Source organism: Gordionus sp. m RMFG-2023, chromosome 1 (genome assembly GCF_954871325.1).
Source record: "Gordionus sp. m RMFG-2023 chromosome 1, tfGorSpeb1-WG-v2, whole genome shotgun sequence".
Taxonomy (NCBI): domain Eukaryota; kingdom Metazoa; phylum Nematomorpha; class Gordioida; order Chordodea; family Parachordodidae; genus Gordionus; species Gordionus sp. m RMFG-2023.
Window position 1 is genome coordinate 61,886,552 of NC_088775.1, and position 25,828 is coordinate 61,912,379.

General features: G+C 27.0%; 1 protein-coding gene and 1 long non-coding RNA gene across 4 annotated transcripts in view; one reads left to right on the forward strand and one right to left on the reverse strand.

Annotated features, from left to right (window-relative positions):
- LOC135931188 (uncharacterized aarF domain-containing protein kinase 5-like) overlaps positions 1-25,828 on the reverse strand; it is an 81,773-nt gene that overhangs the window by 39,278 nt on the left and 16,667 nt on the right. The gene's annotated exons all lie outside the window — the stretch shown is intronic.
- On the forward strand, positions 6,992-19,754 carry LOC135931189 (uncharacterized). The gene is made up of 4 exons (XR_010572964.1): positions 6,992-7,312; positions 19,237-19,323; positions 19,537-19,671; positions 19,721-19,754. It is a non-coding gene; the product is annotated as an uncharacterized LOC135931189 (long non-coding RNA).

The following is a 25,828-nucleotide window of genomic DNA, read 5'->3' on the forward strand; positions in this document are numbered from 1 at the left end:
TATTGCAAGACAAAAAGCCTCCAAATTCAGCAGGGACCCGGAGCACGAACCGCGAAACCATTATAAATATCTGAACATTAACCGTAACCAAACGGATATAATTATTTTTTAAAGGAGTGAAAAGATCTTTATAAAAAAACTTTAAACCGGTTTAAAGCAAAATAAAATTAATAATTCTGATTTTTTACATTTTCCTTGTGGTGTAATTATATATTTAACCATATTTCCGTCGTTATTTATAATTTTAATTATTAAATGATCAAAATATATGTGTGATCTGATATCCTTAATAAAGTATGTATTAATTTTTTAACTATTACTTATATTTATCCACAATCTTTTAATTATAGAAAATATCTAAATAAACAATTTGTAGATTTTTGATTTACTTGTATTTATTAAATTAATTTAAGTATAATATCAGGCCTTTATTATAAATAATAAATTTGTGTTACATTATAAATTCTATTTAGTTTTTCAAATAATTTTAATATATTATATTTGTCTGACCTCATTTTTTGTATTTATTTCTTATATCCTATTTTTTATGTTTTAGTATGCAAAATATCAAAATAGCCAATTTGATTTAGTTGCATTTATTTAATTAATTATAATATCCCCACCCACCCTTGAATATGATAGTAGGCTAATTTATGAAGTTTATATTTTATATATTATTTATAAAATTTTGGCATTAGAATATATTTTAAAGTATTAATTTTCTTAGAGGAATAGTAAATTTTTAAATAATAATATCCATATACTTTACAACTTGGCAGTATTATCAATTTCAATTTTACAATATTTGTTTACACAAATCTCATTTTTTTTATAGTATTTAGGTTAATAATTAATAAAAATTTACTTTATTTGCTTTTAGAAATATGGTCCGTCCCAAAATTAACCCAGTCCGTTCATTTTTTAGTTATAATATTCTCTTAAATGAATCAACCTGTATAATAGATAATTGCATAATGATAATTAAAGTTATTTAGAAAGGCATCATTCTAAAGAATATGAATCCCTAACTACAAAAAAATTAAAGCTATCCAAGACTTTGAAATCAATATCAAAGCCTAGCCATAATATTTCTATTGAGCAGACATTAAATTCTCTTATCAAAATTAAAATGGATAAAAACACATTAATAAATTCGTGCACAGAACTTATTACTGTACATGGCCGGCCATTTAGCTTATTAGATGATTTAGCTTTAAAAAAAATTATCAACCCAATTATAACAGGACTTGGGGATAATTTTTCTATAAATTCAGAAAATATGAGATATAATATTAATAAAATGACCAGCAAATGCCTTGCTAATATAAAAAAAGAAATATTCAATAAAATGAATTCTGTAAAATTAGATATTGCAACAAGGTATGACAGAGCTATTCTAGGCGTCAATATTCAATTTATATCTGATGGAAAAATACAATTACGATCAATATGCATGAGAGAACTTACTGAAAAGCATACCTCGGAAAATATCAAAAAAGTTATTTTAGAAATATTTAAAACACAACATATAACATAATATATAGCATAACTACTGATAATGCATCCAATATGGTTAAGTTAATCAAGCTTTTAATGGAGCATGAAGATATTGACGACAAAGATATGATGTTATCACATGAGAATAATTTATCAAATATTAGTAATATCGACGACATTGATGAAACTGATATTATATTTAGGATGACTGGAGCTTTGTTAGTTGGAGTTCGATGCGCCTCCCACACATTTCATTTGGCGATAAATGATTGCATCAAATCGTCACCTAATGAATTATTGATTATTAACAAAGCCAGATCATTGTGCAAAAAAATTCGCACACATACTTCATTAAATATCTTAACCCGTCTAAATCTTAAAAATCCCCTTATAGATTGCTGTACCAGGTGGAATTCTATCTACCTAATGATAGAAAGATTGTTAGAATTAAAAGTTTATTGTGATGAAATGGAAATGGATCAAAGCATTGATCTTTGTGAAGATGAGTGGGATATAATTAAAAATATTATGAAAGCTATGAAGCCTTCTTTTATATTGACAAAAATTCTTCAAATGAACGATTAACATTGGGCGATTTTTATGCTGCTTGGCTAAATTGTCTAATAGAAACACAAAAGGTACAAACACCTTTTTCTCAGCACCTTTCAACATGTATCAAGGCAAGAGAGGCGAATATTAGAAATGATGCCTTTTGTGCAGCCTTATATATGGACCCACGTTATCAGATATTGCTGACAGAAGATGGAAAATTGACTGCCAAAGATAATTTAAATAAAACATGGAAAGCAATTCAGGTCCACATATTTTATTTAGCCTTATTTTGATTATTGTCCGGATTTATTTTAAAAGTTATTTTTCATTTAAAATATATAGGCCTTGGAAAATGATGATAGCCTAGAAATGTGTTGCATAATATATTGTTAAAAAAGATTCACCTAATATTATATTGTATTTTTATATACGAAGCCTTTAGCCACAATTGATTGACCATAAATTGATTTACGATAGATATATATATTGAGATTTGTGAAAACGAATTTAATTGTATCACTTGTTTTTTTTCTTATATTCAATTCTATTTTTATATAATAAATTATTCTGGATTAATACTTTCAAATAAAGACGATATATTTAAATTATTCTAAAATGAACATTTTTCTCTCTTGTTCAATATAATGGAGGATAGTAATAATAACATAAAAGTCTTACTCAAAACCCTTGACCTAAAATTTATTGCCGAAAACATAACTGATGAACCTACTAAGAAATTTAAACTGTTCGAGACAATTAATAAAGATTTGGCGGTGAGTATAATGGATTCGATTGATAATTTATCTTATGAACAAATGAAGGATTTAATACAAAAAAGGTTGAAAAAAACAAAATTACTCGTATAATGGAAGTTTTTAGTACTAAACTTAGATAGATTAGAGTCATGCAGAGAATATCTGGATAGGCTGAAGGTGTGCGGATCTGGCCTTAATTCAGAATTGATAGCAGTTCAATTCATTATTAATTGTCACAATGAGAGATTAAAAACAAGATTGATAGAAGAGAACACGACAGACTTGATTATAATTGAGGAGATTGTTGTCAAATGTCAATCATTGGAGTTTAATAATAAAAAGTCCTTCATTGAAAAAGATATATGGAGAAAAGATGACAGATATGGTGCACAATTCTATATGACATGGAATGAAAACAAGCATAATGGTAGGACCTACAACAACAACAACAAAAACAACAACTACAACGATAACAACAACAACAACAATTTTAAAAAAACAAGTGATACAATTAAATTCGTTTTCACAAAATCTCAATATATATATCGATCGTAAATCAATTTATGGTCAATCAATTGTGGCTAAAGGCTTCGTATATAAAAATACAATATAATATTAAGTGAATCTTTTTTAATAATATATTATGCAACATGAAAAATGTTCAATTTAGAATAATTTAAATATATCGTCTTTATTTGAAAGTATTAATCCAGAATAATTTATTATATAAAAATAGAATCGAATATAAGAAAAAAAACAAGTGATACAATTAAATTCGTTTTCACAAAATCTCAATATATATATTTATCGTAAAATTTATGGGCAATCAATTGTGGCTAAAGGCTTCGTATATAAAAATACAATATAATATTAAGTGAATCTTTTTTAATAATATATTATGCAACATGCACCTCCTCCAAAAAAAAACAAACAACAAAAAAAACAAGTGATACAATTAAATTCGTTTTCACAAAATCTCAATATATATATCTATCGTAAATTAATTTATGGTCAATCAATTGTGGCTAAAGGCTTCGTATATAAAAATACAATATAATATTAAGTGAATCTTTTTTAATAATATATTATGCAACATGCAAAATGGATATATTGCAATCTACCTCTAGCTCCAAAGATCATAAAACAGATGATGAATTAGAAAAGATACTGATAGCCCGTGAGGTTATTTTTAATTTAAAATATATAGGCCTTGGAAAATGATGATAGCCTATAAATGGATATATTGCAAGCTACCTCTAGCTCCAAAGATCATAAAACAGATGATGAATTTGAAAAGCTACTGATAGCCCGTGAGGTTATTTTTAATTTAAAATATATAGGCTTTGGAAAATGATGATAGCCTAGAAATGGATATATTGCAAGCTACCTCTAGCTCCAAAGATCATAAAACAGAGATGAATTAGAAAAGCTACTTATAGCCCGTGAGTCGGAATTTAAAAAAGCTAGTTCAAATGCACACAAAGAACATAATATTAGAAATATTATTGAATCGTTTGAAGGTGTTGAAAGGATCGACAAAAAATCATCAGTTTTTATATTTTTGGAATCGAAAAAATTTGAATATCCAGAATTGCATAAACTTGCTCTTATAACACTGGCAGTTCCAGCAATCCAAGTTTCCGTAGAAAGGGCCTTTACGGGGCTAAAATTTGTGTTATCGCCTCAACGAACAAATATGAATCCATTTATATTAGAAAACATATACTTATACGTTCAAATAATATATTTAAAAATGAGTTATTTTGAATCATATATTTTTTTTATATATAATTTATATATGTTTATAATAAAAAATAAATTAGTGATGGCAAAATTTTTAATAAATTTATAATTAAAATCATTATATGATAGTGTTGCTTCAATAAAAAAAAATTTCTAACTGGAATGAACCTTTATAATTAGCTGAACCGAACCGAACCCTTATAAATTTATTCTTAAGAACCGTAACCAGAACGTAACCATTATAATTTTTACATACTGAACCGTTATAAATAACGGGGTCCCTGAAATTCAGGGACATAATTTTTCAATTACAAGCATGAGCTTTCGGTAATACTTCAAGCACTAGTGAGATCTTGGCAGTTATGGAAGCCAAAGTGATGGCGAAATCGTTACCAACTCTCTTTTATCAAAAAAATCGAAAATGGTAAACCCCACGTAAATTTAAATATTACAGTGCCACATGTTATTTTAGACGATGGGGCCTAGCCTCTAAAAATAATTTTGAGAAGCCATATATTTGAACTATTGAAAGGAGAATGGTTGAGTGTATGTTTGGGCTAATAACTAGTAAATGGAGATTTTTATTTAATGAAGTTGAAGTTAGTGTGCTTGTATTTGAAGACATAATAAAATCCTGTTGTGTTATATAAATATTATTTTAGACAAAGAAAATATAAATATATCCATTTGTGAACCTATGAATTCAGGACTCAAATATGGAATCAGCTAAGTATTAAAAATACAACTATCAAAACAAAGACATATGAATTAGTTTTGCAATTATTTTAATAATATTGATATTTAGTCATGGCAAAAAAATAAAATTTTGAACTATTTTTATATTAAAAATATATCAGTATTTTTTTAAAAAATTGATTGCTTACTTATAATAATCATTTTTTATTAATAGTGAATCTGCATCGGGCCTAATTTTTCAAGCCCGGACCGAATTTTTTTATAAAGTTTTGCCCAGCCCGGCCCGAAATTTTTTTAAAAAAATTTGGCGGCCCGGCCCGATCCGAATTTATTTAAATATAAAAATTTATTTTTATAATTACTCAAAATAAACGTTATGTTACTTGACGTCTACTTTCTATAAAAAAAATCACATATTTTTATTTTACATAAAAAGTTCAACATAAAATTGATAGTTAGATATATTTTAAAAAATTCTAAGGCCCGACCCAACCCGGCCCGAATTTTCTTAAAAAATATTAGGTCCAGCCCTGCAGATCTCTAGTTACAATATAATATTTTTATATCTACCATTGAAAATATTTTATAATATGTTTACCATGGAAAATATATTTAAAATAAATTTATTTACAATTGAGTATATATTTAAAATAAAATATATATTTTATTTAATTGACTTTTGTACATAAAGATCATATGTAAGATTCATCTTAACTTTATCTTTGTGATGTAATGGTAGCATTGATAGTTACTCATCTATATATCTTGCAAAAGCTGAGGATCTGTTTTTCATTCCTCAATATTGATTATTTTCTAAAATAATACCTCTTTAATTTTTTTTTCATTTTGAGATAATGAATTTGATGGTAAATTCTCATTATTTGCTAATTCGCTAGGTTCATCTATAGTAACTATATCTGGTGTTGGGATAATAATAAAATTATCGAGATTAGATATTTGAGAGCGTGGTATGAATGATCTATTTAAAAATGATAATGATTGATATAAAGGCCACGAAGGTATATATGGTGACCCTGCTGAACCACATGGTTTTTCAATGTTTTCATATATTCTGTGGTATTTATTGTATACAAAATAAAAGAAAAATTGATTCATAAAATTCTATAAGACTATTCTCACTTTTTTGTCAAAATAATAAAATTATATTAATATTTAAATAAAAAATTTGAGTTAGTTTAAATACATTATATTTTAAATGAGAGCAATCGAATAGTCAAGCATGGATATCATGTATTATAATTATATATATCAGAGACCTGCAGGCCCAGCCTGGGTATAAGGCCTAGACCGGGAAGCTTAATATTCTTGCATTTGCAGATGATCTTTGTCTGGTGGGAGAATCATTATTACACCTTCAATTCTTAATGGATAATATTATCGGTGAAGCTGAATTCTTTGGGTTAGAAATAAACATTAATAAAACTAAGATGATAACCTCAATTCACTCCTCTGCAAGTGAATATAATGATACAAGGGAAGTCGAGAAGTACAACATTTAAAATATTTAGAAGTAATATTAGACAGAAAAGGAAATACCAAACAAGATTTAATAGTAAAATTAAATAGAGCTAGAATAAAATATAGGTCCTTAATGAAAATATGGTCTTCAAGCCAAATATCAATTCCATTAAAAATCCGACTATTCAAAGCTAATACTCTCTTCCTTACATTATGGTATTGAAATTGTAGCGACACAAAACAGGAAAATAAAAAGATGCAAACTTTTGTTAATAAATGTCTTAGATATATAACCATAACCTTCTTCCCTGGTAATACAACTAACTATATTCTATGGTCCAGATGCGACACAATTCCAATTATAGAATGATAGAATACAGGAAAATAGTACTAGTAGGACATGCTTAGACAAGCTCCTAACAATCTAATATATCAAACACTCTTTAAAATATCCCCGTTGACCCTCAAATCCTTCCTAACCTATAAAAATAGTTGGTTCGGCAAGATAACTCGATCATTAGCGGAGATAGGCATATCCTGGGAATTCATTAACCGAGCTTCTTCTGATAGGAAAACTTTCTTTTAGAAGGGTAATTATATAACCATTTATTTTTTTAAAAAGAAGGAAGATCTTTAATTCTATATCGATCGCCAGTATCTAGTATAATATTTTTAAGATATTTTAAGAAAGCCTCCAATATTCTTTAACTGTTAATATTTAATAAATGATATCCAGCTTTTATATAATTAATGACTGTTGAAAGAAGTTACTTTAAGAAATTGATATTGCTTTTTTATAAATGAGAACTGATTGAGGGGAAGTTATTTTTAAGTAATGAAATAAGATACTCTATAGTGGTTAATTCAAAATAGATATTATCCAGTCCCAATTTTATTCTTATAAAGTAATAATGTATAAAAAGGTTATCTAAAAATTCATTCGTTGCGTAAAAGCATAATTAATCATGACTAGGACAGACTCATATAGAGGTAGATCAAGAGATCCATATAGGCCTAAATAAAGAAAGGTTCCAATTATATAGTGAAATTTAATATAAAGTTAGATATCCCATCATACTATTTATAGGACTTCAGTACTAAGTAAGATAACTAATATGCCATGTACAGTTATAGGAAAATAATGTTATAATTTTTAAATACTAATTATCTTACAACACTTAAACAAAAATTAACTAGGTTTTTCATAACATTCTTAGACCGATTACATAATATGTACTAAGTTTATAAAATTTCTCAATATAGGATAATTACTAAATAATTTTTAAATACTTATAACACTTAAACAATTAACCAGGTTTTTTTGTAATGCTTGACTGATTACATAATATGTACAAAATTTATAAATCTCTCAATATTTAAACAGAAACCCTAACAATTAAATAAAAACATTTGTATTTGTAAGAAATAGTTTTCTTTTTTTCTCTCTTTTCCTTCTTATCTTTTCTCCTATATACTCATAACTATACTATACTCTAATACTATAATTGGATAGGGCTTAGTTCAACTCATTATGATAAAACATCTGAGTAACAAGGTTTGTTGGTACCCTTGAGAAAAAAAATTGGCATAATTATATGGAGGGCAGGTCTCCGTGTAATTCTCGTTCGCTCACCTTGGGCAGGTCTATGACTAACTTGCTTGATATGATATGATAATCGTTGAGTAGTCTATGAATATATTCCAGTTAATTTAATTTTAATATTAAACGAAAGGGGGAAAAATAATAAAATGATTATATAAACTATTTATATATGTGAATTCATATCAAATTAACTAAGGTTTCAACGCGACCCCATCAGAATTTTTTTAAATTTTGTATATTGGTAATATATACTATAACTAAAAAAAATGAAATTTTACTTTCTTACACCACTAACTCGCAAAGAAATGGGGTTTAAAGAGCGAAAAATGGTACATTTTTCATTTCTAACAAAATGCACTTCATTAACTTCCAAATATCTAAAAATTATAATATGTTAGAGCAATAATTTAAATTTTATCATATAGCTTAATAATGGATCTTTAATATGACAAATAAATGGGTCATTCCATGACAAATCAACCATGATTCGGCCGACCCCCTTAGATTTTTTTAAAATTTAGTAAGCAAAGAAAGGTTAGTGTAGTTAAGAAATAGCCAAAATTTTAGCCTCGTAACATTTATATTTTTGGAGATATTAGGTTCAAAGTGGCAAAAATGACGTATTTTTACCATTATCTGCCTTCATTCAATTAAGCATATCTTAGAAACTATCTAATTGTAAATAACAAATTTAATATCAAAATTACGTACAAAGATTCTACTTTTAGATAAAAAAAAAATTTTTTTTTCAATTTCCGGCCATTTTATTAAATATATAAGGAGTAAAAACGATTTTTTAGAAATAATACGACCTTCAATTTTTTTAAAAAATTTAGTAGACAACACTGAACTATACCGGGCTCCTTTATATTTGTAGAAAATCCTAGACTGGGATGAACGTGGGTCTAAGAGTTATGACCCTTTATATGGCTAAAATTGATCAAATTTAACATAAAAATCATCTTAAATTTAATGAATAGTTACGTAATAATTTTTATTTAAAAATTGTGTCTAAATAAAAGGCCCTTACTTTATTATTTAAAAAATAATATTTGAGAGGTGGGAAAATATGGTTTATTTAACACTTTGGTTAATTTTCTCTCGAAATTACGTGACAAAATATTCTAAACATATTTATAACTTTATTTGACTAAATAATTCTATAAAATCAAAAATTTATAATATATAAAAATGTTAAAATATATCATATATTAAATCGCCCGAAAAACCTGAATAAGTTTTGACTTTCATTTTATTTATAATATGTCACAACATAAATCAAATTTAGCCAATAGTATTCTTTTAAAAATTATTCGTCCAATAAAATCATCATGCAAATGGTTAGGATTTAGATTTCACAGTATCAATGTTTAAATTATCAATATATTAACTTATAATAAAGATCTTATTGAAGAATGAATCCATGTCATGAGAAGATGCAAACTAATTCAAAACTCTGGAGAACAATTTACCAAAGAGTGCTTTGTGCCTTCTATTTTGAAAACCCTTAGGAAGAATCCAATCCCACAATCTAATAAATATTTGAATTTATATTTAATAAGGTAATTTTTATGCATAAGTAAACATTTGCATTTATATGATTACTAGCTAATAGATCATCAATATTAACAAAGAATTAGAATTTTCTCCTTATTTTGTTGATGGATGAATAAAAAATTCCCATTTTATTGATGGACAAATTAGAAAATAAACATATTTATAATTCTAGGAAGTTGTTAAATTAAAAACCATGCTTTATATATTATCACTTTTATGAAATATCATAGGTCTGTAATTTTGCAACTCCGTAAATCAATGTAATTTTTATCATGGAAGCAGATTTTGGTTTTGTTATTAAAAATGTGTCTTTTTAAATTGGCTTCAAAGAAATTTAAGATTTTATACGAAATTATAAGTGAGTAGGATAAAAACCATCACGTCTGGATGTAAAAAAATTGTTAAAAGAATTGATAAATCCATTTATTTCTCTATTAGATAAAATTCATATAATCATATTTATTTTATTCCATATTTTTCATAATATATTTGGCCTTTTCTCTAAAAATTTATAGAAGGCAGAATGAATACGGATAATCTATTCCTTTCATTTGACTATTGATTAAAGACAAGATTCTTTTAACTTTGGCATTATGAGCTGATATAGAAAAAAAATGAAGCTTGCTATAATAGCAGTTCACTATATTATTTAATGATTGGAATATAAGTGAAATCAGATCAATTTTTGGTGAAGAGCATATTTGCATATTCAACATCAGATTTTATAAGTAACAATTTAAAGTTGCAAAATTGATGAAACAACTTTGACTCATTAAAGAAACATTTTAATTTTTAGACTTTTCCAAATCTGACTACTTGTGAATATTTTTAATTTTTAGTGTTGTAAACATTTTTTTAAAAATCGAACGGGTTAGCGTTCAACGTTAATTGATAAAAATAGAACGTCTTCACGTTCACCTTCAAAAAAAAGGAACGCGTTGACGTTCGTTCAAATTTTTTTTAAAATTAAATTAAGAAAAATAAATGTCTTATATTTTTAAACACAATATATTAGCCATGTTAAAAAATAATATAGTTTTATTTTCATAATATAATTATAAATGCAATATAATATAGCGAATAAAAAGATAATTTTATTTATAAAAAATTCTTATTAATTTTTAATAACTGTTTTTCAAAATTTTCATCTGATAGAGCGAGAACGCTTGACAGTTAATACGGCATTAGCTATACTAAAAATGCGCTCTACATACCACACTCTGACAGCGTTTCGCATATAGCTTCATGTTAACATTATCAAAAGCTCTACTGAAAGTGAAGTTATTTTATTGGCTCAAGTATGTTTTTGTTTGGTCTGTACGCGCATATGTATTTGGGGAAAAGATGAAGTGTGGATGATATGATTTTATTTTTTAAGAACCTAAATTTTTGTGGGTCTTTGTTTTAGGAAAATTACAAAGGAAGGATTTGTTCCATTCGACTAGAGTATTTCCGTTCTCCCATATTTTATTGAAGAGGGCTAGGAGGTAGGAAGATAATTTCATAGGTGCGATTTTAGGTATTTAGCTGTGATATTATCCAGTTGAGCTTTGTTTTTTCGTAGTTTTTTCACATTTGATATTTTATTTATGGAGAAACCAGACGGGAATGGTACGAGGTTTGTATTTATGTTTGTTGGTAGAGTTGCTTTCCGCGAGTCGAAGACCATCATATAATAATTAATCCATAATGCCATTTTTTTGTCCTGGTTAATGATTGCTTTTCCGTTTTCTAAAATTATAGAGGGGGGTTTTCTAAAACTGCGAGGTTTACAGAAATATTTTAATTTTTTATAGGCGTCATAAATCCTATTTTCTTTCATATCTTTATCGATATCACTTTTTTTGATAAGTAAATCCGTCTATCACTCCGCAATAATCTCTGTATGTTCAAAGTCGTTATTCGAGCCATTCTTCATTTTTAGTTGATTTATTTTTTCTAATGTCTCACTAAACATTCATTCTTTCCTAAAAAAGACTTACATTTGACAAATCATCGTATGATTCTGCAAGATCATTTTTAAATAGTTTCCAGCATACTTCTACATTTCCGTGCATAGTTATGTTTAAGAAGTACCTTTTTTTTTATTTAATACTTGATCAAAAATTATTACATCTTCCAGCGTTTGTAATTTAATGAGTTTATGTATAAAGTTGTTTTCAAATGAATTTTACTAGATTCAGTCGAGTTTTGTCTAATTCTGTAAACCATTGGTGAATATTAGAGATGAAGAAATCAATTTTGGATTTCTGCTGACTCACGAAGGTGTATGTTTATTTCTAGGTGGCAAAAAAAGGTATTTTCGATTTTAAAGTTCTTGTTTCTGCAGAAATCAATAGTTTCTTGCTATCCTAGTTATTCGATTGTTGTATGGTAGCAGCATTCCAGGTGACATTACTGTTTACATATTCTGCTTCTTTACTAATTTTCAGGTTTAGATCGCCTCGAACAATTATATTATATCTGCACTAGGGAGTGGATCGTATTTATCATTATGTCGATGAAGCCTAATTTTTCATTTCTAATTGGTGGGGCATAGAAATTTGCTATTATTGTGGGCCTAAAATTTATGTTTAAAGAGAGAAGACCATATCTTTCATATATGGGTACGAATTTGATGATTAATTTATATATTCGTTTATTTTAGGAATGCTATACCAGACCAGATTTTGGAAGTGCTATCCGAGTAAAATATTTTATAACACTTAAAGTTTGCAGTGTTCCTGGACAGCGAGTTTCTTGATTAAGGTCTACTTTCACCACTTCTAACCTCAAGAGATCCGTTAGTTTGTTTTTCATTTATATTAAGGAACCCAATTTGTAACTTGCCTGTGAATTTGTTCTTCATTTAGTTATACTAACTTGAATCCAAGAAAATTTTATAAAGATCCAGGTGACGTTAGAAAGAATTTTATTTTGTTTAGATTAAAGATTTGAAAAAAAGTTATAGTAAAGGAAAATTTAATTTAATAGAATTTAGCTTTTATAAAAAAACTGAAATATGAAAAGGAAAAACAGCTGATTAAAAAATACAGGACTTATTTCTTAAAAAATTCGGATAAATATTAAATTTTTCAAATAAATAAAAATAAAAAGTGTTTTTAATATTGAACGAACGTTAAATTCGAACACGTTCGTCAAAAAAAAAGAACGCGTCCACGTTCAAAGTTCGTCAAAAATAAAAGGAACGCCGTTCATCATTTTTTTCAAAAAAAACGAACTTCGTTAACGCGTTGATAATTTCTATCCATTGGAAACATTCCAATTTAGAAGATTTGATTAAAGAGCAAAATATAAAATGCTATGTCTTTATACATTTAATGAATTATCTTTCATTGCATCTATTTAAATTTTTTTGTCCATTTTAACATTTGTTTCAAATATTGCTTTTACTTTTAATGGATCTTTTTAAAAAAATTTCTTTCTGTTATCAAATATTTTAAAGATTTAAAAAGGTTTAACATTTCAATTAGATCTTCATGAGGCGACTTGCGACCCATGGGGTGCCAGGTATAATATATACGCGCCTGGGTCAGGTCTGGGTTTTTGAAATTTAATGGCCTTCGGCCTAAAAATTTTTTATTTAAATTTAGCTTATTAAACTGTTACTAACTTAAAAATATTTTTTCTTCTTCTAATAATAATAAATTTCAGTATTGCAAACAAAGTGATGGCCTAAATACACTGAAATATTGTTTATTTTCATTTAAAACAATAAATTAAATTTTAAATAAGGGCTTGGGCAAATTTTTTGAAACTTAGGATGGGCTTGGGTTTGGATATTTTCTATCAAACATGGACTGGTCCACCTTTATATGATGATGGTTGAATTATTTTTGCTAGAAGAGTTTTGTAGGACAAAGTTAAATAGAAAATAAGTTATGCAAAACTCATCTAGCAAATGTATTTTTTAAATTATAAATAGAATTGAATAAAAATTAAGTTAAGATTTTTTATTGTACACATAAATTAAAATTACTAAATATATACTTCATAAACAAAATTTTAGATAACCTCTAACTAAATAAATATAAATTTCTGAATCACATCTCATAAGATAGGAAAATTTCTGATTCATCCATCATAGGAGAAAATTCTGATTTCCAGTCATTCTTGAAGGGCTACCAGCTAATTTTCTAATAAAAGTATAAAAATTTTGTGTTTCAGAAATTTGTTTTGCTGTCAAAACATGTTTTCAAGATGATTTTTCAAATTTAGATATTCATCATTGCTCATATGTGTATAATTTATCTGTAATATCATTTCTTATATATGATCATATGAACGTTGAAAGCTTATGAGCTGTTAACCATTTAGTAACGCTCCTAAAACTGTCGCAGGGACTTTTCCCAGGTGCGGTTGCAAATAAATCCAACTTTGATTTTATCCCAAAATCATTTTCATGTTTATAGAAGGTAATGAACCTTTTTTATTTTTATATTGGGTAACTGCCCCATCAGAAAAAAATAATGAATTTTTGTTACTCTGCCAGATCTTTCTTTAAAGATAAGATGAATTTTGCTTGAGATAAATAAAATGCAGATGCGCTATCCTTCAAACAATCTGATAAAACGATACAATTTACTTGTTTAATCAAGCTGTCTTAACAATAATAAACCATTCAAGATAAGTAGTGGCCTGGCTATTGGCCCATAGGAATCCTTAGGATGACCCTGCACTAGAGGTCTGCAAAGTAATTTTTAGCAGCCCGACCCAAGCCCGAATTTAAAAAACGTTATTGTCCGAGCCTTACCCGAGCACACATTTTTTAGTCCAACCTGAGCCCGAATAAAATTATACAATTTGAGTTTGAATATTATAATAACCATATTCATCGCCACCTTAAATAAAAGTTTATTTGACGGCCATAATCTAATCAAGATATATATTAAGTTGCATTTTATTTAATTTGTAAAAAATATTATAAATAAGTTAAAATACAATCGAATCTAAAATATATAAATAATCATATTTTCATATATTTGTTATCAGCACATCGACCATATTTCATATATGCATTTAATTTCGGAAATAATTTATTGCGTATACCATCAGTAGTCGTGAGATTTGGAATAATGCTTTTAACATCTATATTTCCATATATTGAGCCAATTTTGGCAAAATATTGGCAACAATCAACAAAGCCTTCCCCGTGAATTGCATCAAATGATCTCAAATCACGTCCACAAAATATGGTTAGCACCTTTCAACTCTTTTTTTAATTTAGCATAATTTTTGAGTTTTTTGGGATCAGTATCAAAAACGCTTAAAGTCCTTTTACTCTCTATAAATATGTATTTATGCCTTTTTAGTTGATTTATGCCTAAAATAATTTCATAATATCTTATATTTTATGTATGTTGTTATAGAATAAGCATATTTTTGCAAAAATTTCAACTTATATAATTAAGTTTTTCTTTGTTTTCATCATATATAAATCAAAACGTTTTCCAGACTGCAAATTTGCCATTGGCAATTTCCCTTACTTCATATTCATTGCTCTTAATCTTTTCACCAATTTTTTTTAATTTGGCATCCATTGGAATAAATTTTTTAATATGAAAATATGAGGCTATTTAATTAAATAGATATTAGTAAAATATATTTTATTTAACTTGATAGAATATGATGAAAGTTAAGTATATAATAATATTGTTAACTATGCAATGCAATATACTAAAATATAATCACATAAAATTGGTATATGGTTGTTATGTAAATTATAAAATCATAATTGAAAATGACATGTTATTCTGATTGATATTTTTAGAATAAAATGTAATAAATAAAATATGATATGGTTTTATAAATGACATTATGAATTATAATGATAATTTAGGATATTTATATATTTTTTGAGTCGGGTCGGGCAGCTCTTACAATCCGACCCGAGCCCGAAAAATATTTTTAATGTCCGAAGACAACCCGAGTCTCGAGCTCGGGTCGTCTTCGGACAGTTCGTGCACTTCTCTACCCTGCACTACAAATGCATGATTTTCTTAAGGGTTAGTAATAAATAAGAATTCGTCAGCACTTAAATTGGATTTTAATGAATTTTGAAATAAGGATTGTTGTGATTTGTGAAGCTATCTAAATAATCTATAAATTAGTTGGCGGGCTTTGTCAGCATGTTAAGAAAAGATATATAATCTATTGAATTCGCATCAAATAATAAATTGTCTCTTTTATTTTTGATTTAAGCTAATTTCAAGAGAAATTAACTAAAATGTTGAACAAACCATTATACTTCATAACCCCCCCCCCCCCCCAAAAAAAAAAATTTCAAGATCCATTATCAAGCTATATAATAAAATTTAAATTATTGCTTTAACTTTTTTTTGAGAGATTTGAAAGTTATTGAAGTGCATTTTGTCAAAATGTACCAATTTTAACCTCTATAAGGATTATAAGGAAGTAAAATTTCATTTTTTTCTAAGTGATTGTATATACAACCAATGTACAAAATTTTTAAAAAATCGGAGGGGGGTCGGGTTGAAAATATATTTTTTGGTTGATTTGATATGGAATTCACTATACATAAATGAATCTTTAGAAAATGTCATTTAATCAACGTTTAGAAGTAATATTTAATCTATATTACAAAGATCAATTAATAATAAAATTTTATAAAAAATAAGGAATATAGAAGGTCTAATAAATCCATAACCATTGTGTCATAATTGGGAGACTTTGATTTGTAAAATTTGATTTTTGGTAAAGTCAGTATGTATTGCGTTTGATGAGTCATTTTTATTTTTATAATTTTATGTTTTATTTAAATTGGTGAGTCATTGTTATTTTTATAATTTTATGTTTTAGTTTAATCGCGTTAACATTTTATTTTTAGATTCATAAAAGTTAATTATTGTAAAGTCATTATGATGATGGGATAATTTATAATTTCTAAAAATGAATTTTTATCAGCTCCGTGAAGTTGGCCGAACGATTGGAAGCACTAACGATGAATCATATGTCATTTTTAGTGCTTCGTTAGTGCTTCAATCCGTATAGTAGCCGAATTTAAGGAAAAAAAGTTATAGGCAAAAATAAAAATTTGTGCCAACTTCACGCTTAAAAGTCGATTGGAAGCACTAACGATGAAACTTATATCATTCTTTAGTGCTTCGTTAGTAGAGGTTAGTGCTTCAATCCATTTTGTAGCCGAATTTATGAATAAAAAGTTATTCACAAAAAAACAAATATTGGCGAAGTGCCAAAACAAAAACTAGAGTAGTACTTAACATCCGGTTTGTACCATTATTTAGTGCTTAATTAATGTATTTAAATTCCATTATTAATTTAGTTAACCGCCATATGGAAAAAAAGTTAATAGCTAAATAAAAATTATGACGTCACGATAAGCGTGAAGTTGGGCGAACTTTTGGAAGCACTAACGATGAAACTTATATTATTCTTTAGTGCTTCGTTAGTAGAGGTTAGTGCTTCAATCAGTTCCGTAGCCGAATTTAAGAATAAAAAGTTATTCACGAAAAAAACAAAAATAAACAAATAATGGCGACGTGCCAAAACAAAAACTATAATAGTACTAAACATCCGGTTTTCGCCATTATTTAGTATATTTAAATTCCGTAATTTATTTTATTAACCGTCATATGAAAAAATTGTAACACGCTAAAGAAATTTTTAGAGGTCAAATTTCGGCTAGAAAATTATGAAAGCACTAACGATGAAACTTATATCATTCTTTAGTGCTTCGTTAGTAGAGGTTAGTGCTTCAATCAGTTTTGTAGCCGAATTTAAGAATAAAAAGTTATTAGCAAAATAAAAACTATGACGTCACGATTTAGGCTTGAAGTTGGCCGAACTTTTGGAAGCACTAACGATGAAACTTATATCATTCTTTAGTGCTTCGTTAGTAGAGGTTAGTGCTTTAATCAGTTCTGTAGCCGAATTTAAGAATAAAAAGTTATTCACGAAAAAAACAAAAATAAACAAATAATGGCGACGTGTCAAAACAAAAACTATAGGAGTACTAAACATCCGGTTTTCGCTATTATTTAGTGCTTAATTAGTGTATTTAAATTCCGTTATTAATTTACTTAACCGCTTTATAAAAAAAAAGTTATAAGCTAAATAAAAACTATGACGTCACGATTTAGGCCAGAAGTTGGCCGAACTTTTGGAAGCACTAACGATGAAACTTATATCATTCTTTAGTGCTTCGTTAGTAGAGGTTAGTGCTTCAATCAGTTCCGTAGCCGAATCTATATATATAATCCTCAAAAAATGTCAATCAAATTTAGCCAATAGTTTTCTTTTAAATATTATTTGTCCAATCAAAATGATTATAGCAGTCACAGTCACAACTGTGACATTATATAGTCAATTATTTTGTCTTAATTGATGTCAAATATATTGTTCTTTCTATATATCTATAATTTATCTATCTATCTATCATAGCAATTTTTAGCCAATTTAGATCATATTAGCAAAATGGATTTAATCTCCTATAAATCATGGAAAGCATTTCAGAAGTATTTTGAGGCAATAGGCAGGAAGGAACATTAGTATGAAAAAAATGTTTGCAGATAATCCTACAAGAGCTAAGGAATTCAAATCTATAATATATATATTCAATAAAAATCATCATAGCTTAAACATATCAAACACGCATTCATAAACCAAATCGAACCGCCATTTTCAAAAAAAGAATTTCAATACAAAAAACAATTACAAAACATATAATAATATAATAATTACAATAATTGATATTTTTTTTAACAGACACAACATCGAGCAAAACCTTCAATCATCAGTAAATAATTATATTTTTTAATAGACACCACAGCGAGCAAAACCATATACTTTCAATTTACACATCTTAATCTTGAAGATACTGAATCAAGAACAAATTGAACATTACATATACTTACGTTTTATCTGAGCATCTTATTTTATATTTGAAAATTCATTTATCTATTCTATTTTACCCACGTTAAGTGGCAGATTTAGGGAAGTTAAAATTTTTATAAATACTATTTTTTAGATTCCTGTACAAAAAACAAACTTACATAATAAATACATATAATATTAAATAAGTTTTTTAAGGTTATCTCATAGGCAATGTAAGTTAAAATTTTTATAAATACTATTTTTTAGATTCCTGTACAAAAAACAAACTTACATAATAAATACATATATTAAATAAGTTTTTTAAGGTTATCTCATAGGCAATGTAATTTAAAATTTTTATAAATGCTATTTTTTTAGATTCCTGCACAAAATACAAACTTACATAATAAATACATATAATATTAAATAAGTTTTTTAAGGTTATCTCATAGGCAATGTAAGTTAAAATTTTTATAAATACTATTTTATTATTTTTTTTAGATTCCTACACAAGATACCATTCAACAAAACCAAACACTGGAACGTTTCATACTACCAAAATCTAAAGGCATTATTGCTTCAACAAGAGTAAATTTTATATTTTTAAGATGTGATTCCGAAATATATATTTATTAGGTGAGGGGCTATTCTAATATTTTCCATTATTTTTTATAAATATGTTTATGAAGTATATATTTAGTAATTTTATTTTATGTCCACAATAATAAATATTTTAAACTAAACTTATTTTTATAAAATTGAGTAATTCTTATATTTTTATTAATAATAAATCAACATAAGGAGAAAGCTAGAAAGAGACAGAAAAGGAACGAGCAAAGTCTTATTCCTACAACATCCAACCATCTTGAAGATACTGGAAATAAACAATTTGCTTCAACATCCAATCATCTTGAAGATACTGAAAATCAAGAACAAGTTGAACATTACTGTGGGCCATTAAAATCTATTTTATTATTTTTTTTAGATTCCTACACAAGATACCTTTGGTGCAATATCTAAGTATAATTTTTTCAGTGATCCTATATCAATAAAAACAAATCAAGTTAAAAATTTTAATTTATGACAATAAATAAATTTATTTAAATTAGATTCCACGGATCATATTGCCGAAATGTGCCATTCAACGGACTCTTAATCTACCCAAATCAATAAAAACAAACGAAGTTAAAAAATTTAATTTATGTTATCAAATAGATTTTTTTAAAATTAGATTCCACGATATATATTACCGAAATGTACCATTCAGCAGAATCTTAATCTACCAAAATCAATCAAAATAAACCAAGTTAAAAATTTTAATTTATGTTAACAAATAAATTTATTTAAATTAGATTCTACGAATCATATTACCGAAATGTACCATTCAACAGAATCTTAATCTACCCAAATCAATAGAAACAAACGAAGTTAAAAATTTAATTTATGTTAACAAATAAATTTTTTTAAATTAGACACTACCAAAATCTACTATTCACCAAAATCTTAATCTACCCAAATCAATAAAAACAAACCAAGTTAAAAATTTTAATTTATGTATAACAAATATTTTAATAAATATAAATTTCTGAATCACATCTCATAAGATAGATAAGAAAATTTTTGATTTATCCATCATCAGGGGTTATTCAAAATTTATTATTTATCTATGAAGTATATGGTTATTAATTTTAATTTATGTCCACAATAAAAAATATATTCAAATAATAAAAAAGAAAATTCTTATTTCACTATCATCTTGACGGGCAAAATATAAGATAAAATAAGTATGTGCTACATAATCGTAATTACCCATGGAATATTTTAGAAAAAATTATTATAAGCCTGGCATATGTTTACATCAGAGCCGGTGTATTGATTGTGAAATCAATACCCATTGTAACTTCAATACCCATTGTAACTTCAATACCCATTGTAACTTCAATACCGTATTGATATCATTATAGATTCAATACCGTAGTGATATATTGCTATTGTAGAATCAATACCGTATAGATTTTTAAGATGTTTGCATCGCTTCAAATATATTGGCGACCATTAAAATTATAAAATATTTATTTATTATATATTTTTTCATCGCTTTATAAATATTGGCGGCCATTTTTCCTAATCTCCCTTAGCTGTACCTAGGCCAGCTTCTTATAACATAACTATAAATCGTAAGCACACACCACATTCAATTCTATTTTCTATAAAATTTACAACTTAAAGATTTGTATTTAAAATAATTAGACTTTAGAATAAAATTTGTGCATTTAAAATTAATTTTTATTTAATTTAATTTTTCTATAAAATTTTATTCTAAGTTAAATATATTATTTAAAAAAATTATACTAAAATGATGACCACTTTCTATATCAAGACACCCTTCTCTATGATCCAAGTAAAAAAAATTTTTTTTTATTAAAAAAATTGTTGTGAAAAGAAATAGAGACCTTCATAGGCCTAAAATTTAGGCCCAAGCCCGGCCAAAGCCCTATTGCAAAAAATTCCAAAGAATCCAAGCCCGGCCCAGGCCCGCTAGAAAATATGTAATTAGGACTGTAAGCCGGCCCGGCCCATGAAGATCTCTAAAAGAAATTAGTTTTTTTTATAAAAAGAATATGAGGTTTAATTTAATTTTTTTTATATATACTAGTAGAATTTGTTTAAGAGTAATTTGTGTGAAAAGAATTAATTTTTTTTGTATAAAATGAAAGATGGATAAATCTACTTTATTAAGAGTAGATTTTGATTTAAAGGGGGGGGGTGGATCGTGAAAAAAATTCTAATAGCGGGAAACATTTTTATAGTAATATTTTATGCCTCGATGTAGGTAAACCAGTCGAATCTAGGTAACCCACTAGCAGACTCCTGGTTAGAAATGTGGATGTCACAGCAAGAGATTCCTAACATACCTATTGTTCAACCGATTATCACTCATCGGTTCTCCTAAATCTTCTTCTTGGCAAAGATCCATTTTCCCGACAGTTGAATATTTTATGTCCCAGACGACCACACAAGAAGCACGTTGGAAGAGTACGTTCTTGTTGCCTAAATACCGCATTTCGTTCTAAATGAATACCTCCGGTACGAATAAACGGGGCACTGTAGAGTCGGGACACATTAGGTACATTTCGACTAGTGCCCTCGCGGGATTACCAAAAGAGTCGGTGGCTAACACAATCAGGATTCCTTTGTCGGAAACAGGTGATAAAGCCTCGACAAGTGGGATAAGACAGCAAGCTCATTCAAGGACATCATCTGAAGTCCAAAGAATGGAAGAGCTCATGCTAGGGCAGAGCGATGATGAAAATAAAAATTCCGATCATCCTTTGGGAAAGGATTAGAAGTAATGATTATGATTTTTTTTTAAACCTTGTTATTATTAATTTCATGTTTGTATATTGAAAATATTTTTGGAATTGTCGATTATTATAAATTAATGTTAATTAAAAAAAATTATTAATAAAATAAAAGGAATAAGCGTGTGATCAAAGCTTGCCCAATATCGATAAGCAGTTCTCAATTTATATCATATTTATTTGATAAAACATTAAGAATTTGCGGGGATTTCGATTTTTACTTTGTATGTCATATTAAAGAACTATTATTAAGCTACATATTAAAATTTAAAATATTTCTCTAACAATTATTTCTCGAGGTAAACCTTGTATTTTTTTTTCTTAATCATTTTTTAAGATATTGCTATCCCTGATTTCCCACCATTTGTTTATCCCCGTTATTTGCAAGATGTTACCTTCCCTACCATCCTAAATATATAAAAATTACGGAAGATTATTTTAAATTATTTCTTTATTAAATGTCGATTGGCTTGATGGTCATTAAATGAATAAAAAACATTATATAATAATTAACAAAATTTTGAATACAAATTTTTTTTAAATTATTTTAATGGCAGTAAAAAAATTATAAAATATTTATAATAGATTAGATTAATTAATCACATGTGTGGTTAATTATTTTAGTAATAGAATAAAAAATGGTTAGGGTACCTTTTCAGGGGCAATTATTTTTGTTATTTTTAATGTTATTTTTTTATGCGATTTAAAAAATTGTAAATAAAATATGCCATTTAAATTATATTTAAGAATATTTATTTGTGTTCTTTTTTTTATTTCGTGAATTTTCTAAAAAAATTGAAATACGAAATCTATATCAAAAGTGTAATAAATATGGGAAGTGAATGTGATTAGTTAATGGGGTAAATAAGGTCGGTATTAAAAACTCTCATCTAACAATAATAACTTAATTTGGCTTTAAATTATAAATAAAAAGGTAAAACAATTATAAATCATTTAATAAAATAGCTTAAACATATGACCCGGCCGAAGGCCGGGTGAAAGCTGGCCTAGGTACAGCTAAGGGAGATTAGGAAAAATTTCCCCCCCCCTATAGGAAAATCCTTGATACGCCACTGCTTCCATATTAAATCGGTACATACGTACAATTTTACAAACTTTTATAATCATATGCATGATTTTTTGGTACTTGGTTGTCGGGGACAACCAATCAATTAAAGTTAATAAAAATTTATACCTATTAATTTAAATATATTTTTATCTTTTCTCTATTTATATAAAAATAAAAGATGCCAATTTCCGAACACTCAAACTCAAAACTAAAACGAGAATACAATTTTAAAATATAATATTTTCTCACAAAATTAACATTATGTATGTTATAATTATTATTATATGTATTGTGTTTTTACTTGTCATTATAGATTATTATATACACAAAATAAAATATTCAACTATATTTGAAAAAAAAAAAATTTTAAATTTATATTTTCTAAATTTAAAAAAAAAAATATTTTATTAATTGGTTTGGGATTTGTAAACTAAATTTTTTTATTGGGTTGTTGCTATTAAGTATTGATATGGCACTGCTATATTGAATCAGGGTAACTGAATTCCTGCATAATTATATTATGAATAATGAGATCTAAATATAACTGAAATTTTTGATAAAAATATTAAAATTTTTTCGAATAAAATAAAAATTTGTAAAAGGAATAATTTGTATTTTGTTTATTTTGATTATAACTTTTTATTCTTAAATTCGGCTACAAAACTGATTGAAGCACTAACCTTTACTAACGAAGCATTAAAGAATGATATAAGTTTCATCGTTAGTGCTTTCATAATTTTCTAGCCGAAATTTGACCTCTAAAAATTATTTTAGCGTGTTACAATTTTTTCATAACGGTTAACAAAATAAATTACGGATTATAAATATACTAATTAAGCACTAAATAATGGCGAAAACTGGATGTTTAGTACTATTATAGTTTTTGTTTTGGCACGTCGAAATTATTTGTTTTTTTCGCAAATAACTTTTTATTCTTAAATTCGGCTACAAAACTGATTGAAGCACTAACCTCTACTAACGAAGCACTAAAGAATGATATATGTTTCATCGTTAGTGCTTTCATAATTTTCTAGCCGAAATTTGACCTCTAAAAATTTCTTTAGCGTGTTACAATTTTTTCATATGACGGTTAATAAAATAAATTACGGAATTTAAATATACTAAATAAGCACTAAATAATGGCGAAAACCGGATGTTTAGTACTATTATAGTTTTTGTTTTGGCACGTCGCCATTATTTGTTTATTTTTGTTTTTTTCGTGAATAACTTTTTATTCTTAAATTCGGCTACGGAACTGATTGAAGCACTAACCTCTAACGAAGCACTAAAGAATGATATAAGTTTCATCGTTAGTGCTTCCAAAAGTTCGGCCAACTTCACGCCTAAATCGTGACGTCATAGTTTTTATGCTTATAACTTTTTTTTTATAAAGCGGTTAAGTAAATCAATAACAGAATTTAAATACACTAATTAAGCACTAAATAATGGGGAAAACCGGATGTTTAGTACTCCTATAGGTTTTGTTTAGCACGTCGCCATTATTTGTTTATTTTTGTTTTTTTCGTGAATAACTTTTTATTCTTAAATTCGGCTACGGAACTGATTGAAGCACTAACCTCTACTAACGAAGCACTAAAGAATGATATAAGTTTCATCGTTAGTGCTTCCAAAAGTTCGGCCAACTTCATGCATAAATCGTGACGTCATAGTTTTTATTTTGCTAATAACTTTTTATTCTTAAATTCGGCTACAAAACTGATTGAAGCACTAACCTCTACTAACGAAGCACTAAAGAATGATATAAGTTTCATCGTTAGTGCTTTCATAATTTTCTAGCCGAAATTTGACCTCTAAAAATTTCTTTAGCGTGTTACAATTTTTTCATATGACGGTTAATAAAATAAATTATGGAATTTAAATATACTAAATAAGCACTAAATAATGGCGAAAACCGGATGTTTAGTACTATTATAGTTTTTTTTTGGCACGTCGCCATTATTTGTTTATTTTTGTTTTTTTCGTAAATAACTTTTTATTCTTAAATTCGGCTACGGAACTGATTGAAGCACTAACCTCTACTAACGAAGCACTAAAGAATGATATAAGTTTCATCGTTAGTGCTTCCAAAAGTTCGGCCAACTTCACGCTTAAATCGTGACGTCATAATTTGTATTTAGCTAATAACATTTTTTCCATATGGCGGTTAACTAATTTAATAATGGAATTTAAATACATTAATTAAGCACTAAATAATGGCGAAAACCAGATGTTAAGTACTACTCTAGTTTTTGTTTTGGCACTTCGCCAATATTTGTTTATTTTTGCTTTTTTCGTGAATAACTTTTTATTCATAAATTCGGCTACAAAATGGATTGAAGCACTAACCTCTACTAACAAAGCAATAAAGAATGATATAAGTTTCACGTTAGTGCTTCCAATCGACTTTTAAGCGTGAAGTTGGCACAAATTTTTATTTTTGCCTACAACTTTTTTCCCTTAAATTCGGCTACTATTCGGATTGAAGCACTAACAAGCACTAAAAAATGACATATGATTCATCGTTAGTGCTTGTAATCGTTCGGCCAACTTCACGGACCTATTTTTATCTTATAATTTTAATTTGAGGCATGATTAGGTACTTTATAATTGTAAAAGAAGATATTTTTAGATTGTTAAATTTTAATTATTTATTTGTGATGAT